The sequence below is a fragment of the Ptiloglossa arizonensis genome, chromosome 5, assembly GCF_051014685.1.
Source record: "Ptiloglossa arizonensis isolate GNS036 chromosome 5, iyPtiAriz1_principal, whole genome shotgun sequence".
Classification (NCBI taxonomy): Eukaryota; Metazoa; Arthropoda; class Insecta; order Hymenoptera; family Colletidae; genus Ptiloglossa; species Ptiloglossa arizonensis.
In genome coordinates, this window is record NC_135052.1 from 21,555,049 (window position 1) to 21,577,972 (window position 22,924).

A 22,924-nucleotide genomic window follows, 5' to 3' on the forward strand; every position below is an offset into this window, starting at 1 on the left:
CTTCAATTCCGCTCGATCTCGGCCGAGACACCTAGATCTCTCGATCCAGTGAAAGGATGTGCTATTTTCTGTCTTCGTTCCGTCGACACCTGACGGTCTTAAATCGAAGGAAGCGTCGCGTCTAGCAACGTGCCCGGTAGCTGAAAGCATGGTTCACGGTTGAAATTGAAACGCGAACGTAATTGCCACGTGACACGATTAAGGCCTCCGACGCTTCGAATTCAACCAGGAGGACGAAAATATCGTACGAGGGATCGGTACCGATCCCACTCAACAAAATCATCGATCCATCTCTCTCGTGAAAGAGTTGGATCGATGTTCCATTCTTTCACGTTTGTAGGTGTTTGAGTAAAACGAGGAAGCAATCTGTCCAGCGTGACCGGACACCAGAACCGTGTACCATAGTTTGAAATTGAAACGTAAGTGCAATCTACTCGTGACGAAATAAAAGAATCTAATACTTGGTGTGTACCGGCTGTTAAGATCACTTGATCAATTTACTCCAATTCAGCTTGACCTCGATTGACAGCTTGATCTTACGACCTAACGATCAGACGTCATTCTTCGTGTTCGTTTCTCGAGATCGTTGCACCGCTGTTTTCATGTCCAGGTTACGCGGTGCAACGTGCATTACGGTCGGATCGCTAGCATCGGTAACGATGTATCACAGTGACGAAATATGCAGCATTGAACAGTTAAGAGCTACCAAGGAGGGTGTCGAGACCAAGCCTCGTGGTAGCTACGGTGGTTTTCGTTTCAGGGCGAAACGAACTGTCGGTTTTCGTTGCTGGAAATTAGAACGGCGTCGCGAGTACGTGGCCAGCATCGTGGACAGTTCGAAGGCTCGAAGACTGTGGCCGAGAAAACGCCGACTGCATTCTTCGGGCTTGTAGGTTACGAGAAAGGACCTTTCTGTCGCGCTGTAACGCGAGGTTTTCTGGCTGTGGTACGATCGGGGTGACGGTGGCCAAGGTCCGGTAATTTTCGGTCGATTTAGTGTACACGTTGCTGTACACTGACGTTCAAAAGTCTGGAATCGACTTGACGATTCTGTATTCAGAACCGAGACGTAGAAAGGTGCGCGTATAATGTAGTCGGGTTTCAATTTCAACGGGTTTCGTGAAACAATCCGACACAGCTAATCTGCTTTGTGCACCGTATGGGTATTTTTAATTGGTCGTGAGTGTGTATTTTTCTTCACGGAGTTGTTTTAACTGATTAATCGCGACAATCTGTTCTCAAATTTTTTATGTAATAATTGGAAATCGGGAGAGGGGATTTTAAGAACTTGTACCAGTATTGTCTCTCGATTTCTATAGAATTGATATAATAATTTTACTTAGTAGGTAATTTTCGTGTCTTCTGTACTAAATTCCATGAAATAATGCACTTGTGTAGAATTGACAATAATTTTACTTCACAGGTAATTTTCAAGTGTTCTGTACTAAATTCCATTAAATAATATATTTCTATAGAATTGATACAATAATTTTACTTCATAGGTAATTTTCGTATCTTCTGTACTAAATTGCATTAAATAATGCACTTGTATAGAATTGACAATAATTTCACTTCACAGGTAATTTTCAAGTGTTCTGTACTAAATTCCATAAAATAATACATTTCTATAGAATTGATACAATAATTTTACTTGATAGGTAATTTTCGTATCTTCTGTGCTAAATTCCATTAAATAATATATTTCTATAGAATTGATACAATAATTTTACTTCACAACCAATTTTCCTATCTTTTCTACTAAATTCCATGAAATAATATATTTCTATAGAATTGACACAATAATTTTACTTCACAGCCAATTTTCGTATCATCTCTACTAAATTCCATTAAATAATATATTTCTATAGAATTGACACAATAATTTTACTTCACAGTCAATTTTCGTATCATCTCTACTAAATTCCATTAAATAATATATTTCTATAGAATTGACACAGTAATTTTACTTCACAGGTAATTTTTATGTCTTTTGTATTAAATTTTATTAAATAATATATTTCCATAAAATTGACACAATAATTTTACTTCACAGCCAATTTTCATATCATCAGTACTAAATTCCATAAAATAATATATTTCTATAGAATAGACACAATAATTTTACTTCATAGGTAATTTTAATATCTTCTCTATTAAATTCCATGAAAAGTGGCAATGTTTCCAGTTATCCACTAAACAAAAAACTGTCGCAGAACTTTTTTCAAAGCTTCACGTCGTCTTTAATTCGCACTACACAATGACAAGATGCAACGTATGCATCGTGAGATATGGCTCCCTGAAGCCATCTATCGAAAAACGCTCAAAACTTTTTACCTCGCCAATTATTTCAATAGAATCGCCACAATAATTTCACTTCATAGATAATTTTCGCGTCTTCTGTACAAAATTCCACGAAACACAAGAGCACCGGTGTATTAAAAAATTTTTGATAAAATTACACAGCATTGGAATCCGATAACTCGAACATTTCATCCCTTTGACTCCCTTTGACTCCCTGTGAAGTGCATCGTACTTTTTAAACGTGAATATTTAAATTCTCTACAGTTAAGAATACAGTATCGTACCTGCAAAGTGCAAATGGAGAATCTGCCGATAAAATTTTCGTATCGAGAAACTCGAATACCACACGAGTACAAATATTTGTACACAATGTACATATGCGACATTTACTCGCAGATCCTAATGTACACTGCACACTGGAGATGAATGCTGTCACAGCCAGGTTCCATTAATTCTCTCCGTTTAAGCGGAAAGCTCACCAGCCCTGCCATAAAGCAAGACACCACGGCCGAAAGGAGCTGTTGACTCTCCGCTTAAATGGAAAGAATTAATAGACACCATTAGTGACACATCGGCATTCTTCTCGGGCGCCAACAGTAGACGGTGTCTGCTAACATAAAGGCTGACTAAAATAATCGTTTCCTACGGTAACCTTGCGCGAATGGAAGTGCAGCGTTCACCGCGGGGGACAACGTGGATAAACAAGGTTACACGAAAGGATAGTATTTGTAAAAGGTTCTGACAGTGAAATATTACGGATTTCTGAAACGCGGGCCACGCGAAACCGACGGTATGATGCACAACGCCTTTGAGAAATGTTTCTCGATATCTATTCGACACCAAAGGAATTCACGCGCGTTCGAGGACAAGCTCCGCGGAAGAAAACAACGTTTTTAGAACGAAACAATGGTCAAGGATTCGAGAACGAACTATCGGGAAAGTTCCGTGAGAAAATGCATTTCGTAGATACGCGTTTCAGGAACGTGCATCTTGATTCGAGTCAGAGATTACAAAGTGATAATAATTATTGTTTCTGAAAATACAGAATTGACACGATCATTTTACTTCACAAGTAATTTTCGTATATTCTCTACTAAATTCCATGAAAAGTGGAAATATTTCCAATTTTTCAGTAAACAAATAACTAATCCAATACGTGTACGATTTACTTTGTCGTATATTTATATCACACGGACAGGTTACTGAATGGATAAAATTCATTGGTGTAAATATATTGAGAACGTAGTATTTTCTACATCTACTATGTATTGTGTTGCTCACATGTTGCATAATGTATGTTTGAAAATAGTAGATGTGATTAATGTAGAGATTGTGCTAATTGTACGCGACAGGAAGAATACAGTAATTATTGTATCTATTGTTAATGGGTTACACTCTTTGTATGCAACAGGTGTTGCACTGATTGCATTGTGCTGCACCTTGGTGACACGTGTATAGTGTAAAGTGTAAGATTAGATAAAGCAGTGTAGGTTCAGCAACATAAATGTAGTACGTACTGATTACGTGTAGATATCATAATGTTGCAGCTTTTATCGAATGAGAATTTAATAAACTCTTTGGAATGAGCATTTAATAAACTCTTTGGTAATCGTGTCATCGGTTGAGACGAAAAAATAAATGACACGGAACTTCAACTAAAGCACGAAAGAACGTATTGAAACTAATAATACGTCTAACACTCGTGTACACGGTATATTGGTTTCGTAACAGTTCCGTATAAATCGAAACTGATAATCCGTGTAAAAAAATTTTACAATTATTTTTAGAATGTAATATCTATCTACGAAGAAAATCAGGACGTAAGTTTCGAGATTGAAAACTCAATTTCCCAATGTAAAATGAACGATTTACTTTCTCGTTTATCGCAATCTTTATAGATTTGCAAAACGTAACATAAAATGTTACTATATGTACGAAAATGGAATTTTATTTTGTTCCGGAGAAGTTAATGGCTTTGTTTCGATGAAATTTATCATCAAAATTGAAATTTTATTGGTATTTAAAAATCTATAATGGTACACTTTTTACTGCACCGAAAATGTACGTGCAAAAATTAAAAGAAGAGAAATTAATCTACAAAAGTAACGGTAAATAGACAAAGTACACACACCTCTGAAAATAGTATACACATCCTGAAAAACGACACAATAAGAATGATATAAAAGTGATATATTTAAATAAATGAAAACGAAAAGAATAAAAATAAGAAAAATATATATATGCAATATAGAAACATGTGCCTGTAAAATTGCAAAAAAAGAAAGGAAAATTACTCTCCGACTAAAAAATATATACATCATATATTCCAATAATTAATATAATTTTCATACAATATATTTTCCTTTCAAAGTTTTTCCTGCACTGAAATATAAAAAATTAAAAAAAATAATAAAATCAGACTAAGATCGAAATGAAACGTTTGGTGAAACAACTGGACACATTTCCTTAAATTTGTCCATCTTATTAAATCGAAATCGTACAGTTCGAAGGTTAGTTAGGTGTACTCGAAGTTATGGCAGATTCTATTTGCGTCGATGTTTCCAGCGAATAAAGAGCGGAGCCGATCTCCGTCGATCGTGAAAGCAAAACGGCACTTAATGGCACGGTAGCGGGAACGCTGGTCGTGGAACGATGAAATTACAATGGCAGCCGATTAACTCGCCGATTGCGATAAGTCATCGTCGACAACTCGGCCGTGCTCTGGCGCGCGTCGAACAGAAACTTACGAGTCGCCGTTTTGCATACCGGGTACCGTTATTTTCCGTGTGGCCAAGAAACAGAGAAAGAAAGGACACGATGGAAAAACCATGGTAACCTCGTGAAATACCAACGGACGCTTGGCGGTACGCTGCGACTCTTGCATTCCGATGCAGCCTTTCTTTCGTCGTCGTTCATGCATCGTTTCCATTCCGCGACGATCCCAACCGGTGCCTGTCGGCGGCTGGAATCCCTTCTCGATGGAAACGAACGCGAAAGTGCACCACTTCTTCGAAGAAAAGAAAAGAAAAAGGAAAGAAAGCAATTCGATGTAGTGTGGAAAAATTGGTTCGAACCGTTGAACGTTTCATCGTTATTTATAAATATATTTCACTTCTGTTTCTTAAGTTTTCATTTCTCGCTGCTGTCATAGAAACTCGCCTTTATGAAATTTTTCTTAGATTTTTATTTCCCACTGTAGTCATAGAAATTTGCCTTTACCAAATCTTTCTTAAATTTTTTATTTTCCACTGTACTCATAGAAACTCGCCTTTAAGAAATTTTTCTCAAATTTTGTTTTTCCATTGCAGTCATAGAAACTTGTCTTTACGAAATTTTTCTTAAATTTTATTTTTCCATTGCAGTCATAGAAACTTGTCTTTACAAAATCTTTCTTAGATTTTGATTTTCCACTGCAGTCATAGAAACTCGCCTTTACAAAATCTTTCTTATACTTTGATTTCCCACTGTACTCATAGAAACTCACTTTTATGAAATTTTTCTTAAATTTTGATTTTCCACTGTAGTCATAGAACCTTGCCTTTATGAAATTTTTCTTGAATTTTAATTGTCCACTGTAGTCATAGAAACTCGCCTTTACAAAACTACTCCGGTGTGGGATGAACACTTTCTTCTAATTTGCGTAATAAAGATGTTAAGAGAGAATATTTCTCGATAAAATTTTTGAAGAGTTTATGCAAGTCGTCTGCTTCTGATCGGTGACAAAATCGTATAAACTAGTGGGGGAATGTTACGTGTTTCGTAATATACCGTATACCGAGATCGATTTCGACAACTCTTTTATCAGATTTTTACGGAGGAAAGTGAAATGGGAATTATGAATCTTTAACGAGGTGTCGTCCGTGTTCTTCATTTCCTTGAATAAAGTTCGCGTTAGCGAGAGACTCGTAAACACGGGTTAGCATATAAAAGCACTCGAGACGTGTCAGATTAAATAAATATACATTACAAACAGGAATTGATAAATTTTCAAGAATTCAAAAATAAATTTCGTCTAACTATCATGAATAAAACGAGAAAAATATACATATACACTTGTGCAACTGTGCAATATTACAGCACAAATTACAATAAATTGCAGGATTTTATTTGTAACAAACGAATTAAATTTTCAAAATAATAATTAGAACAGTACCTCCCTCGTACGAAATTATTATAATTTTCGTCAGTCTGTTTGACTTTAAATGTATAAATATTGAATATAATATATTAATGCAGATATTGATATTCAACTTTAATACACAAATATTTAATACGATACAATATTAACATTTGACCGTGGATACATAAAGTTGGACAAAGATTGAAGTGAGTCGTCATAAATTCCCAAGAGCACGTTGGATTACTTTGTAATAGTAATTTTATGTATCTTTCCAACTTGCTCCAGATGCGATCGTGAAATGTTCCCCATCGCGTCTTCGCATTCTTCATTGATGATTGCAACGATGCACTCTGGCTATATAAAGAATTTCGTCGATTAATTTCCAACCCACCGCGGGATTCGTTTGCACCCACGTACTGCGGAGGCAATCAGCAAATGTCGCAATTAAATTCTGGTATCTCGGCCGCATAAATCTTTGGAAAACACACAACGTTTGTAACGTGGCCATACTTTATCGTCAATTGTGGCATTATTCTTCAACACGTTAAACGCGTTGAGCATCGAAGTATCATGTAAAAATCTCAATTATTGGGTTGTTCGGAAAGTCGTTTTGTTTTTTTTTTTTTTTTTTGGGGTTGAAAATAAAAAACGATTTTTTCAGAGTGTATAAACATTTTATTAAGTTCTATATTCTCCATAAAGTTTTAAAGTTAATCGAATTTTCCTTGTACCGAATTAAAAAGTAGGTTTTCGATATAGAAGATTATATTGGGTTGTTCGGAAAGTCATTTTGTTTTTTTTTTTTTTTAATTTTATTAAGTTATATATTCTCCATTTTGGAAAACAAAATGACTCTCCGAACAACCCAATATAATCTTCGATCTCGAAAACCTACTTTTTAATTAGGTACAAGGAGAATTCAATTAACTTTAAAACTTGCTAAAAATCTCAATTAAAATATTTTCCTCAACATTTGTTTTTTACCTCGTACCACCAAGATACTCTAAATTAATTTAAAAAAAAAAGAAATATATTCTGTGACTTGTATATTAATAAATAATATATTTCAGATAAAATATTATAAACATTTCATATTTCTTTCTGAGAATTTTTCATTCTACTTAGAATACTAGTTGCACAAATATGAACAAATCTATGCCAGATAAGAATCTTGAATATAGTATAAGAAACGAGTAAAGTCACAGTGATCTAAAATAGCAATCATTAATTGCATTCCTCTTTTAACGCGGGAGAATTCAATTGTCTTGAGGAATTTACTTAAAGCAGTGTTTTCTAAGATAGAAGGCCCATTTCCGAGACTACTTACAATCTAAAACGAACGCGAGGGAAAATTTTTTTTTATAGAAAAAGAATGCGGATAACCTAAGCACCTCTTTCCATTAATACCGCAGAGGTTTATTTCTCATGTATCATTTTAAATATTCCACTTATTCAATGAACGTCCCCAATTCGAAATTATCGTTCGAGAAAATAATACAAATACACAACTTTCACAATTTCTTACTTTGTACCCAATCATTTGCAACATGCACTCCAGTAAATATTATCTATTAGGTTATTCGGAATATAATTTAATAAAATGTTTATATACTCTAAAAAAACTCGTGTTTCATTCTTTCCAAAATGAAGAATATATAATTTAATAAAATGTTTATGTACTCTAAAAAACTCGTGTTTCATTCTTTCCAAAATGAAGAATATATAATTTAATAAAATGTTTATATACTTTAAAAAAATCGTGTTTCATTTTCACCAAAAAAAAAAACGAAATGACTTTCCGAACAACCCAATATTTAACAACGCAAAAGTTCCCCACGTATTTAATCTAATCACACATTTCCACTAAAAGCTTCTACCTGTCGATCAATCAAAATAAATCTAACAAATAGATTTCGTTACATCGTTTCATCCCTTTCCAGAAGTGCATCTTCCAAATAGTTCGAAAACTACCAACCTAAAAAAACGAACAAAACTCGTCCTGTTATTATCTGTCACCCTAACCTTCAACTCCCGTGGAAAGAAAAGTTCGCTGTTCGTCATAACCAAACTTCGCTCGTCCATAACCTTACACTCTGCTGCTTATGCTTTCCGTCGTAATTCACCAACATCTTTATTCTACCGTGCCGGCAGCGATTCCGTTAATGGAATCGTTTCCTCTTTGGTCGACACTGAGCGAATATTCTCCCGTGGAATGCGCACGGATCGGGACGATTAACACGGACAATACTGTGCTCAGAACAACCATTACGGATTGCCGATGGCGGGCAGAAAATCTCGCGTAAGCGAAAGTAGAGAAAGCTGCGTACCTCGGCGCCGTGGCAAGGCCGTCCCTGGTTAAGACTCCTTCGACAGGATGCCGATCGCAGGAATCTCATTAACGTGTTCCCTCCTACTCGAGTTACAGAAAAAATAGCCCGTTCGGGGAAACGAACATTCGGCCGCGTGGGAAAGAACTTGCCCAATGTTCCGCGAGACATATGGGAGCTGTAAACAAATACGTAACTTTAACGAGGATAGTTTCTTTTATTCGTGAACGTTTCGGTTATATGTTTGGACCTGCGGTGTAACAGACGAGAGGTTAATTTAATGTAAAAGTACGTTATGGATTAACAAGTGATAAAAGTATTTGATTGTTGTAATAAGAAATTCTTAATGCTTACAAATTTTGTGCTTTAGGTTGAAGTAATGTTTGTCTTTGAAGGTGACTGAAATGATAATTAATATATATAAAGAGAATTTGTATAAAAGAATGACTAGGGTAAGGTAAAGTTACTGGAGTAGATGTTAATATTTTTGATATAAATTGTTCCCTGGACTTCAGTGTATGGTGTAGTATATTTTTTAAATAAACTTCGGAACGTATAAACAAATTATTCAACCGTGTGCCATTGACCTAACCTAGATTCTAGAAGATAAGATAAGAGCATTGAATGTCGATTTTGGAGAGGTAGAAATATGTCTGCTTAAAACACGAAGTCTGGGAATGCTAGTGAATTCCGGGGAAGTGAAATTATAGAAATTGAGATACGATAGAAAATATCGATGTTGGCAGTCTGGGTATACTGAAACGTAAATGGCCTCCTCTCGATAAGTAGAAAGGTAAGAATTGGAAAACTGGATTTTAGAGAAGTGAAAATACGAAAATATTCGTGTTTCTCAATGCTTCCATTCCAACCCGATTTCTCTTTGTCGATTCGTATCGATAACTTATCTGATCGATACGCCGCGCTGTTCGTAAGTACAATGGCAGTGTCAGTGTCAGCTTGACCCTGAGACGTCTTGCCCCGCGTTGGTAATCTCAGTTTCTCCGATAAACATCGACAATTTTTATTACCAGACGTTCGATCGATCATCCTTAACCTTTTCGATGCATAGATTTTAAGATTCATTGTTGGTGTACGCTCTGTGCGGGATTCGCGTAGTTACGTTTCCTTCGTGTATGTTCTGAACGCCTATCGGCGTACACCGCACGCGTGGCACGGGTCGATTCAATGTTTACGCGACCGCGGTGACCAGAGTCAACGTGGCAACGTCGAACTTTGCCCTTCGTCGACAACCGATTCTCGTGACATAACGAACACCGGGGCTCGAACTGTCACGATCCATTATACGATTGTCAATGGCAGCTGAATTTCACGTTGAAAACTTTTGACTGCCACTGTATGCGACGCGCCTTCGAAGAAATGGGAGCCAGTGAAATTGATTCCTATTAGGTCAGCGAACGATGGAAGCCGAATACCACTGCTGGATTATTTGTCCTCTCCTTTCGAGTCTTGCAATTAATCTGCACGGTGCTAATTGGAATTCTCCTTCCACGGGAGGAGGGACACCGATCGGGGGCGATTAGATTTTCTCAGACGTCAGTTTCACCCGTTAATTGGTACTGCTATTTAACCGTAAGGTGCAGGAAAATAACGGGATCGTAATGCAAGCGATATCCGCGATGAGTTTAACACCGTTATTTTGGTAAAATTTTAATTTTGCAGAGGGAAGACTAATCGTCAAAATTTTGCTCCTCTGATAATGTGTGGAAAATCATCGGAGATATGGTGAAGTTCTCTAATTGAATTTTGTATGATTTTTTACGAAAAATAACATGGTACATGCGTTATATAATAGAAATAAAAATATAACAAATTTCCTAAGTGTATGCAACCAAACTTGTCAAGAGGATTGTTGTCTACCCCCATTCTTCGAATCAGAGATTATTAAAAATGATCGCATCGCTTAGTATTAACATATTTTATAACGTATTATTTTTCAAACAAATTTTTGTATTGTGATTCATATATATAATTCATCGTACAACTATTTGCAAGCGCCTTAACTCCTGTTTCAAGAATCGTTTAAATTAAACAAAAATAATTAGTAAAAAATAAAGTAATTATTAATGTTAGAAAGACGTAAAAATAAGCAAATGAAAAATTGTTTATTTCGAAATAAAAAAAAAAGGTTTCCTTCGAGCCGGATTCGAACCAGCGACCTATGGATGACTTCAATGTATATAACCTCTACAGTCCACCGCTCTACCAACTGAGCTATCGAAGGAAGTATGAATAAATCTTGTTAAATGCGAGTAATAAGCCGAACAGTTTATAATGTAACATTTTTTGACAATTCAATTAATAAATCATAAATTAAAAACACAAATAATAATTTTGATTACCGCACAACAATTTATATGTGCAAAAAAAAAATTAATGTTATAAAATTGAGAAAAAAATAATTTGTTAATTTTTCTTTGATAACAAAATAAATTCCTTCGAGCCGGATTTGAACCAGCGACCTATGGATATCCCTCTTTCCTCGATCATTCAAACAAACTACAGTCCACCGCTCTACCAACTGAGCTATCGAAGGTACGTGGAGTGCATGCAGTTACGGTTATTCATTCATTAGTACCGTTAATGACAGTAAATTATTAAATATTTATGTAAAAATATTCCTTCGAGCGGGGGATTCGAACCACTACCGACCAATGGATTTCTTTTATAGAGTATCAACAAATACAAACAACTCACAATCCACCGCTCTAACAACTGAGCTACTGAAGGGATATAAGGAGATGTTGTTAATACTGGATCTAACTGAACGAACACAGAAATGTTCGATTAAAGAAAAGCTCGACAATAGTCAGGCCACATTTTGATAAAAATATTCTTCCTTCGAGCCGGATTCGAACCAGCGACCTATGGATATCTCGATCTTGAAGCAATCAACCACTACAGTCCACCGCTCTACCAACTGAGCTATCGAAGGCCCGTGATTGTCGCTTCGTCTTCGATGCTCATAATTCAAACTGTTTGCTACTGATGCGTCAAAGAGAAAGGAGGCTTGTCATGTCCGACGAAGAAAAATTCCATCGAGCCGGATTTGAACCAACGACCTATGGATGCCTTTCGTGAGACATGGGATTCAACTGTTCGATCGTATCTCTGTATTAACGTATTTCGTTCTCAACTGGTTAAACGATTCGTACGAAACGTGAACACATAAAATAATAGCAAAAATTTGCACGTGTGTAATGATAATAATGCACCAATAGGAATGAAACTATTGACCTTTCAGTTGCAATCGTGATATTATCGTATGAATTGTATTGAGACTGTAAAAATAACTACGTGTATCAATTGTTTAGTACATTCAAAGTTTTTCACTCTTTCGACTTGGACTTTATGTACGTTTCCTACCTATTCTCCCTTCATTTTTATATTTAGATTAAAAAAATTTATTAGAATACAACAAACTAACATGTGTAATTCGTTAAGATTTATGTAATTATAGTTACCCTACAACTCTTCTTTCAAATGTTTCCACCTAATCCAGTTCGTTATTATTCGTCGGTATCTAATTTTACAATTACGTACTGTTGTTTATTTGCGCAATTTAAGAACATATTTGAGGTTAGAATTTAGTAACAACAATATTAACTGCCCTTCGATTTTACACTCATACGTACTTCTTGCTCTATTTATTTATATTTATGTATACGTACCCTTACATTGGCACAAATAAAATATATAATAGTATAATGTTAAAAAGGGACCTACCTCAGCAACACAGCCAGGAGGGCAACATGGTGCCAGATGTTCCCCTCCTTAATCAATCGGTATCAATACTGATATTCATGAAACTCGGATATACTAACAAAAAACAACGATTACTATAATTCTTCCATGCATTACTATCATCATAAAACCCTTTCTTACTAACTTAAATATATACAAATATACATACACAAATTTCATGAAAATGTAGCCACATAAATACGCAAGAGGCAAGTGGGTCCAAAGATGCTTTTACCAAAACCTAACCCCACTTACGTTCCTCGGATTAAAAGAAACGCAGACTTCATCCAACGGGGAAGAATCATATAATAGATCCTTATTTACTTAACATAAAAATGTGACTTTTTGTTGCGACTTGCTTCATTTCCAGGGAAGAAGAGTACACAACGCAAGAGTAAACGTACAGACACCGAGCCTTTCGTAATCGCGAATCAGGCCGATGGAAAATCTCACCATTCCCAGCGAACAAAATATCGAATCGTTCGGTAACGATTGCACAGAATCGCGAATTATGTCGTTGACTGGCAAGAAAGAGAGAGAGAAAGAGAGAGAGAGAGAGAGAGAGAGAGAGAGAGAGAGAGAGAGAGATTTAGACGGTGGAAATTTATGGGTCTCTTAACGCTATTTCACAGACGCGTTCCGGTGCGCGACGCGTTAATGTAACTGCGACGACGTAACGCATAATAATAAGGCCGTGTATTCCGCTACCGGCGTTACGGGATCGTCACGGCTCGCCGAGCAAAAATTCTCTTCTCACTCCGATTCCCTCGTTCCGCGGTTTAACGAGGGATAAATCGTTCGAAACGCGGTGGCGATCGGTCCGCGGCTACCGGCTAGGGGAAACTCAGTCAATGGAAAGCGATTACGCGGTTCGACGTTTCGGCCGCGTTGAAAACACGCCGTGGTCGTTCGCGATCGCACGTTTGTTCATCGATCACGCGAGGTAAATACAATCCTGTAAGTTTCTTCCGTTGACAATCGTGACAATCGCAAGGATGTGGTTAACGCGACGATTCGTTTCCTCGCTAGTTTATCCGGGCACGTGCAGTGTTATTGTATCAACGTTATAGGTTAGAATACGCAATGATTTGCAACGTCCGACTTGAGAACTCGATACGTGCAAAATAATCCACTCTATTATCGCGGAGTCCATGTATGGATTCTTTGATTTCAAGAGAAGTAACAGAATCTCTATGTTTCTTATATAAAAAAAAAGAATTAATATATTCGTTCGTAAAATTGCAGAAATTATCGATATATTGTACTGCATTATTTACGATCGACTTTTACCGATCAATTGTCAATTACGTTATGTAACTGTCAATTGAAAAATTAAACACATCGATGAGGTTAGGAATCGTTAACTCTATACTGAGTAGATGAAGAATTTGGAAGATTTTCTTACCTAGATTGAATGTCTTCTAAATATTACCATCTCGCAATATTTAACTTGTGGAAATTATTCTTCTCAATCATATAATTACTAATTAACTGATCTCAATTGATTTTAAAACGTTCGAATTAACTTTTTGTGGTATAATTTGCCACGTGCGGAAATCCTGCGATCGCGTTTGTTAGAATACACGTCGAACGCGTCACAGGCGTTTACCGCACGTCATACACTGATCAATAGAACGTTCATAAGCGTCCACAGCACTCGAAGGGATAAGAGTACTTAATCTCAACTAGGTCATACTATATTAAATTACAACGGAACTGAACACCAGCTAAATTCCAATAAATTAATATGGATCAGGATTTGCCGTTCTTTTAGGAAGTTGTGTAACTGTACTTCCTTTAGAAACTGAGTATATATTTGCTCCTGTTTCAATTCATATTTAGATTTGCTTCCTTTATTAAGAAAACAAATATTTCGTGTATATGTAATCGATTGTAATATCATAACTTGTCTGAACTGTAGTTTTTCCACTTAGGATTTCTATTATTTTTAAAGTTTCAAATTAAATGGATCACATGTGTTTACATTAGTACAATTGTTTGTTTAAAATTGTAATAATCGTGCCGTTTTGGAGAAACCAGTGATAATCGATGCTTATTATAGTGTGACTTTCAGTAGTGTTTGTTGTGATTTGATTGAAAGGCATCGAAAGAAGAGTGGCCCTAGCAACGGTTCATAGCAACGGGTGATTGGCAGTCTACGAGTATAATTTGTTTCGTCCTTAAACTTTACTAGAACAATATTATTTAAAGATTCACATATTATATTTATTGTATACATTATTATACATATTATATTATATACAGATAAATATTGAACGAATTTCGATGAAACCTTATACGCATTTGAATCTTATATTCCCATCCCAATATTTGATTAAATATTATAAAAAATCGATCAATGAAAAATAATGTTTACACCTTGAATTTTCCTTTCGAAAGACAATTTTACCCAAAAAAGTTAAACGAACGTTTCCCCTACGTTCTCTAACGAAACAAAATTGAACAAAATCTCATTCATCGCATACTTGAACCACACTTCGTTGAAAATCATAACCTATCCTATGGATCTCGTTTCGTCCTTTTAAAAAGAGTGTATTCAACTTCGATAAGTCGAAAGTAATCGCACGGTGTGTTACCATCGCCAAAATGGTTAAGTGTACACTTTTACAAGACCACGGTTGATAACCCTATTATTCGGCCCGGTTCTGGACATTAAAAACCCGCAAACGCATCGAGCAATAATTTAAACCAGAACGATCGAGTCGATGTTTGCGACACAATTTTTCGCCACGAAATCGGGTAAAAGTTACCACCGTCAAGGTTTCGCTGTGCATGAGGTGAGCGAGTTTTACGAACGAAATAAAAAGATCGATTCGTCCTTCGTCGATCATCGAATCGAAAGTCGACGACCCCGAGGAATCATCGCCCCGTACGAACCGGAGCAGATCCGCGTCGTTCGCGAACGATTTGCCATTGCCGACCCATTTTCGATCCCATCGTGTCGAGCTCGAATTCACGTTGCATTGTCCCCAAGGCGCGTACCACACCTCTTTTCGAACGCCCACGCGCATTCCTACGTTTCTGTCGTTGCTGGAACTTCGCTCTCGTTCGTGTTCGCTCGTGTTCGTTCGTGTTCGCTCGGTGGCTCCCCACCCCTCGCGGTCCACCCGTAGAAATTGTCGCTGGATTCTCGCGTCTGTTTCCGGACTAAATTCCGGCCGTCCTTAGGCAAGGACAGTCTCGAGGATCGCGTGATTGATCGAATAAGGTCTCGTCCTCGAAATACCTTCACTGTCAGGATCACGGAGACGCGAAAAGAGGGACAAGGCGGCCTCCGTTCGAACGTATCGTACGATGGACCTTTTTTCTCGTTTTCTTTTTTTTTTTCTTCCTTTCTTCCGTCGATTTTGCAATTTCAGCGTAACCGGGGTAGGTGAAAGGAATGGAAATTGTCGTAGGAAGCGCGGTAATTGCATTTCCACGGGCGTGACTCGGGTATTTCAAGTATGCCGCGTGATAAATGAAAAGCTGGTAAACGCGCGGATAACGTGCACGGGGGTCTGAGAAATTGGAACGGGCTATAGATCACTGTCGGCGGACAGCGGGAAATATTTGTAAGAAGTGTTCAGGAAGGAAATATTAACATTGGCAATGATAGTGGGTTCACTATCGTTTGCAAATGTTTATTAAACGTTTCGTGTTCAAAGTTCTGGGACTGCTTCCTTTGCTCTTGCGAAATTTACGATGACGAGCATTAATGTCTCTAGCGACCTTGAGCTACACTGGTATTAAGTAGTGATTTTTTTTTGTTTAAAAATCGTATTCGAGGTAAAATTATAAAGAGTATCAATGATACTATTAACCTCGAACTTGTCTGGTATTAAATAGTGAATTTGAAAATTGTATTCAAGATCAGATTTAACATTTGAAAAAATTACAATTGCATTTGATGCAATGTGAAAATTGAACTAGATCTGAACTGTGTATGGAACTAGGTATCTTTGCCGCAATAGATACGATTATCATAATTATTCTGGAATTCACGAGGACTGCAATACGATCTCGTCTTCGAGCAGATCGGGTGATGCAAGTGCATCTTTGATTTGATAAATCGATTCCGCTGATCGTTCTCGACTCGAAGTGGACTGCACTCGTTTTCAAGTGCAACGACGCGAGGAAAATATGCAGCCGTGCCATTTTCAAATGGAATTATGCGTTTTTTTACTTTCCATAGAAGAATTCACCGCGTAAAGTAACCGTTTACAAGAATAACACCAAGATACTGGAGTGGAGCAGTATCACATTATCATTAAACATTCTTACATAATTATGTGTAAAGGTAAACACACAAATGTGAAAAATAAAAGGAAAAAATATTTCTACGTAAATCTATAAGAAGCGAATACACATAAATACACAAATGTGAAAATTAAAAACAAGAAATATATTTATGTAAATCTATAAGAGGTGAATACACATAAATACACAAATGTGAAAATTAAAAACAAGAAATATATTTATGTAAATCTATAAGAGGTGAATACACATAAATACACAAATGTGAAGAATAAAAACAAAAAATATATCTATGTAAATCTATAAGAGGCCAATGCACATATATACACAAATGTGAAAAATAAAAACAAGAAATATATTTATATAAATCTATAAGAGGTGAATACACATAAATACACAAATGTGAAGAATAAAAACAAAAGAATATATCTATGTAAATCTATAAATCTATAAGAGGCGAATACACATAAATACACAAATGTGAGAAATAAAAACAAAAAATATATCTATGTGAATCCATAAGAAGCGAATCGTTTCAATATTATTCTTAGAACCTAACCTTTACACGAAACCAGTCTACGCTATATCACTGCTAAAGGATTACACCTACAGTTTTAAATGAAGTGTTTCACGAGAGCGTAAAATGAAGGTTATGAACTGAACTTCGGTCCAAACGAGCGGAAGAAATTTATCTCGCGAACAAAGTTGCAATTCTGTTATAACGCAAAGTCTTGTTCTTTGTGCTTCGTAATTTTCGTCTTCCATAGAATGTTACGGTCGAAGCTTCGGGATCGTGTTGCATAAAATATTACAAAGCATCCGAGTTCAAGCATTAACCATATTACAGTAAGTTTCACAATGGATACCTTCGTCACAGTATAACTACTATCGTTCTAACCTCTTCAACTATGATACTTCGACATTGTATCTACACTATTGAAATTACACTATTCCATACAATACTATCCTAACCAATCAACTCTACTAATTCATTCGTTCACGTATTCGTTGCTCGATGTACACCATCTTCTTTGTTACTTCTTTACCCCATTAATTCTCTTCTCAGGTGTCTAACGTATCCATTATTGTACAATAGTGATAATACTTGAGGAAGAGCGTATTGTACAACCTGCGATTCTTTGCTGAAGCGTAACGAAATCGATCAATTCTTGAAGCAAATGGTGACGGGATGAAAAATGGGTGACATGCGAGAACAACAGGCGAAAAAGATCATGGTCCAAGTGCGGTGGGTCAGCTCAAACAATCGCCAATCCTGGATTAGGGACCGAGAAGGTTTCATTGTGTGTTTGATGGAATTGGTAGGGAATCCTCAGCTATGAGTTGCTCCCATCGGGCCAATCACTCGATACAAACCTATACTGTCAACGACTGACCAGATCGAAGCAGCCGATCGACGAGAAGCATTCAGAATTGGTCAATAGGAAGATGTTGTGTTCCATGAAGACAACTACAGGCTGCACACATCTTTAACAACGCGTCAGAAGCTCCGAGAGCTTCGATGGGAGGTTATATCGCACCCACTGTACAACCCAGACCTGCCACTAAGAGATTATCACCTTTTCGAGCAATCGCAAAATTTTCGTCGTGGTAAAACACTGGCCTAGAGAGAGGCTCGCGAAAATGAGCTGGTCGAGTTTTTTACCAATAGAGACGAGGACTTCTTCGATCGCGAAATTACGAGATTGCTTTCGAAATGGATAAAAGTTATCGAACAAAACGGTACATATTTCTTCTAAATTCGAAAATTCTAAGTTTGGTAATTTCATCGTCGAAGTGAAGAGAAGAAACGCTCAGAACTTTTTACTTCGTCTATTGTTTCATGGAATTTTGTACAGAAGACACGAAAATTGACTGTGAAGTAAAATTATTGTGTCAATTTTATAGAAATATATTATTTCATGGAATTTAGTAGAGAAGATTGGAAAATTGGCTGTGAAGTAAAATTATTGTGCATATAGAATATAGTACATGCAGTAATATATAAAAATATATTATTTAATGGAATTTAGCACAGAAGACACGAAAATTGACTGTGAAGTAAAATTATTGTATCAATTCTATAGAAATATATTATTTCATGGAATTTAGTAGAGAAGATTGGAAAATTGGTTGTGAAGTAAAATTATTGTGTCAATTCTATAGAAATGTATTATTTCATGGAATTTAGTACAGAAGACACAATGATTACCTGTAAAATAAAATTATTGTATTAATTCTATAGAAATACATTATTTCGTGGAATTTAGTACAGAAGACACGAAAATTGGCTGTGAAATAAAATTATTGTATTAATTCTATAGAAATACATTATTTCGTGGAATTTAGTACAGAAGACACGAAAATTACCTATCAAGTAAAATTATTGTGTCAATTCTATAGAAATATATTAATTGATGGAATTTAGTACAGAAGACACGAAAATTACCTACGAAGTAAAATTATCGTGTCGATTCTATAAAAATATGTACAAATCGTGGACCCATCGAGAGACAATGGTGTTCCAAGTTCTCGAAAACCCGCTCAGAACTTTTTACTTGGTGCTTGAGGAAGAGCGTGTTATACAACGCTCAGAATTCTCGCAAAGATCGTAGTTAAGGTTTCTTTTATTTTGTTTCCGTGAACGGTGGTCAGTTCGACGTTGAACAAAGAAAAGGGAAATGATTCCTTGGCGGACGTTCGTTCGCGGACATTAAATCGAGAAGGTTCCACGGGTCTCGGCGTCTTCCACTGTCACTTTCAACTTTCAACCGTTCGTAATCGTCGTCCTTCCCGCGGCGCGTATTTCTTTCTTTTTTTTTTTTTTTTTTTTCACCGCTTTGAATGCGCGTCGAAGGTGTAACGATATACCCACGCGCGTTGCGACACCTCCGCTCATTATCCGTCGAAGAATCTTACGACGATGCCGATTCCCAGTGCCGAACGAGATATGTAATTTTCCAATTCCTATAAATTGGATAACCATTGGTAGGATTAATTGCACAATCGTCGCGATCGGTTATAATACTCCCGGCGTGAAAGTCGTGAACGGAAGTACCATCTAGGATACACGCCGCCATATCCGACGTTTCTTAAAGTTTAACGCCAGCCTCGCATAACTAACGCGCCGTAAATTGCGCGTGAAACTTTTTATCGTAATTAGGAAGAAAGTTTGTTTTGCAAGACCTACATGCTAGTATTGACAAACTCGTTAATAAGGTTCCCGAACATTCTTTTTTTCTTTTAGTCTACTTTGGATACCGATTGTGACGCAAACTGATAAATGGTAAAATAAATACTAACGGAATTGTATATTTAAAAAATTGGTGTGTAATGTTATAAATTACACCTATCGATACTGAGAGAATAATTTATGTATTTAATGTATTCTTGATGCATTTAAAATATTTAATATATATATTCCCTGTAGTTTTCTTCTCGGTTGTGCGTAATGTAATTTATAGTTTACGCGCGTTTTTCACCGATTTATTCCGATTGAAAAATTGAATACGAACTTGAATCGGGAAGTGGTAAAATTTTCGTTTCGCTGCACTGCTTTTTAACGAAAAACGGTGAACGTTACGACGTAACTGTCGATTGAAGTAACGAAAAAGAAACTGGGAATGTCGATGAGAATGATTTCGTTATCGAGCCAGTGAGCCCCGATTTATCGTCACTTTCACTGCAAGCGCGAAATATAACCTCGTTGATAATATTAAGGAAAAAAAAAAAACACGAACTGTAAGAATACATGCAAGGTCAAAAAATTATCATGCGTGGATAATTGCAACGGATTAATCGCGCGATACTACGATACAGGCGACGCTTTCACTGGAAATAAACTGGTTCTGTATATTTCCTGGCAGACTCATCAATTTTGCGAGAACAAGGTGCATGGAACATTTCTTTGCACACTCGAAGGTACAATTAATTTATAAAACTTAATCCTTCGCGGTCCAATGTCGAATCGATTTAAAAGCAGTCGTGTACCATCGGAATATGTGAACTAAATCTTTGATCGAATGCGAGATAAAACCACAGACTAGGTATAGTATCAGAGATGGATAAAATTTTATTCGAACAGAACCAGCCAGTATAGTGATCCATTCGATCGGATAGTTAAGTTTTTATTACGTTAGAATTCACCCTGTAATTCAAATTCTAATTTTTATTTAACGAGTTATGGATTAAAAGCTATCTTTTATTCATTATTTGGAACTTTTATCCGGATTAAAATTTTACCCATTTATAGGATAGAGTATTCTGTTTCATAATTTGGAGAGCTTTGGGAATTTTACCTATATATAGGATAGAATATTCTGTTTAATGATTTAAAGAGCTCTGAGAATTTTATCCATATATAGAACCAAATATTCTGTTTAATGATTTGGAGAGCTTTGAAAATTTTACTCATCTATAAAATAAAATATTCTGTTTAATGATTTGGAGAGTTTTGAAAATTTTACTCATCTACAAAGTAAAATATTTTGTTCCATGATTTGGAGAGCTTTGGAAATTTTACTCATTTATAGAATAAAATTTTCTCTATTTTCTCTTCCATGATTTAGAAAGCTTTGAGAAATTTACTCACATGTAGAATAAAATTTTCTATTTTATAATTTGGAGAGTTTTGAAAATTTTACCCATTTATAGAATAAAATTTTCTATTTTATAATTTGGAAAGCTTTGGAAATTTTACCCATTTATAGAATAAAATTTTCTGTTTAATAATTTAGAAAGTTTTAAAAAATTTTACCCATATATAAAATAAAATTTTCTGTTCCATGATTTGGAGAGCTTTGTAAATTTTACCCATTTATAGAATAAAATTTTCTGTTCCATAATTTGGAGAGCTTTGAAAATTTTACCCATTTATAGAATAAAATTTTCTATTTTATAATTTGAAAAGATTTGGAAATTTTATCCATTTATAGAATAAAATTTTCTATTTAATGATTTGAAAGGCTTTGAAAATTTTATCCATCTTAATATCTAGAATAGAATTTTCTATTGTATGATTTAGAAAGCTTCGAAGTCCCTTTACTACTTTCGTGTCAGATGGAATCAGTGACGCAGCCAGAGGGGGCGTAAGTCCCAAACTCGGGAGAGTTGTTTGTGTTGTCAGACTTCCTAAGTCGTGTCGTGGGCCCGTGACGGGATAAGGAGAGGGGAGAAATGGGGGCCCCGTTTCTGGGACAGTGATCATCTTCCTCTTCGATCGAACTCACGAAGGGGAAACGGGACTGATCATAAGGCCGGTTTATACCTAATCTCTTCCAATATTGTCTTACTTTCTTTGAAATAGTAATCACTCGACAGAACTAAACAAAAATCTTAAAAGATTGTCAATTTCAGTCTCCTCAATTCGCTAATCTCAATTGCAAAAATAATGCATTTTTCAGAGAGATCGATAAATACATTGGTTCCATTTTTTTACCGATACTACTATACACATTTAATTTTGAACGTATATTAAAAATTGTAACATGAAATCATTAAGTTTGTGAGGAAATATTCACAGTTAAATTTCTCAATAGTATTATACAATAGTATTATTTCTCGATAATATTACCCATTGACATTATCGTAAGTTTGACAAATATCACGAGCCAATATTAATCAGAATGTTTATATCGAGTAAAATTATTTAATTTTCCTCGCTTTGGAGAAGTTACGAAGCTTTGTATATTTTATTGCAATTTAAGAATATACATACCTCATGTTTCTCGGTAAATTCATTCCCACTAAGAAAAAGATCCTTCCTTTCTCGTTTTCTTCCCCTTATGCAATTCTAAATTATGAGACAAAAGTGATATTTAACTTTCAAATAAAGTTCGATCGTTCTTTCCTTGGAATATAAGTCGTAACTTTCAAAATATACTCTGTTCCAGGTAACGTAGTACCTTCCTGAACTATTCCGAGTATCATTTGTTCTCACATTGTTGAAATTTCTCAATTCTCATCTACGTTAACATAAAGCCACGCGAACGGATGAAACTCGCTCTTACATAATGTATCCACTATGTGCAATACATAGGAACGAATTTTGCTCAACTTTACCAATTTCGTGGCAACACGATTCTCGGAATCATCGCCCTTAAGCCCAGAATTCACTCCAAAGTCATTAATTTTTCACGAGATGGCCACTTGATTTCGTGAG

General features: G+C 36.0%; 3 non-coding genes across 3 annotated transcripts; all 3 read right to left on the reverse strand.

Annotated features, from left to right (window-relative positions):
* Positions 1–10,897: 10,897 nt before the first annotated feature.
* Positions 10,898–10,990, reverse strand: Trnay-gua (transfer RNA tyrosine (anticodon GUA)). The gene is made up of 2 exons: positions 10,954–10,990; positions 10,898–10,933 (listed from the first exon to the last, which is right to left on the reverse strand). It is a non-coding gene; the product is annotated as a tRNA-Tyr (tRNA).
* Positions 10,991–11,200: 210 nt separating this feature from the next.
* On the reverse strand, positions 11,201–11,302 carry Trnay-gua (transfer RNA tyrosine (anticodon GUA)). Its single transcript has 2 exons — positions 11,266–11,302; positions 11,201–11,236 (listed from the first exon to the last, which is right to left on the reverse strand). It is a non-coding gene; the product is annotated as a tRNA-Tyr (tRNA).
* Positions 11,303–11,603: 301 nt separating this feature from the next.
* Trnay-gua (transfer RNA tyrosine (anticodon GUA)) lies at positions 11,604–11,701 on the reverse strand. Its single transcript has 2 exons — positions 11,665–11,701; positions 11,604–11,639 (listed from the first exon to the last, which is right to left on the reverse strand). It is a non-coding gene; the product is annotated as a tRNA-Tyr (tRNA).
* Between the last annotated feature and the right edge of the window lie 11,223 nt (positions 11,702–22,924).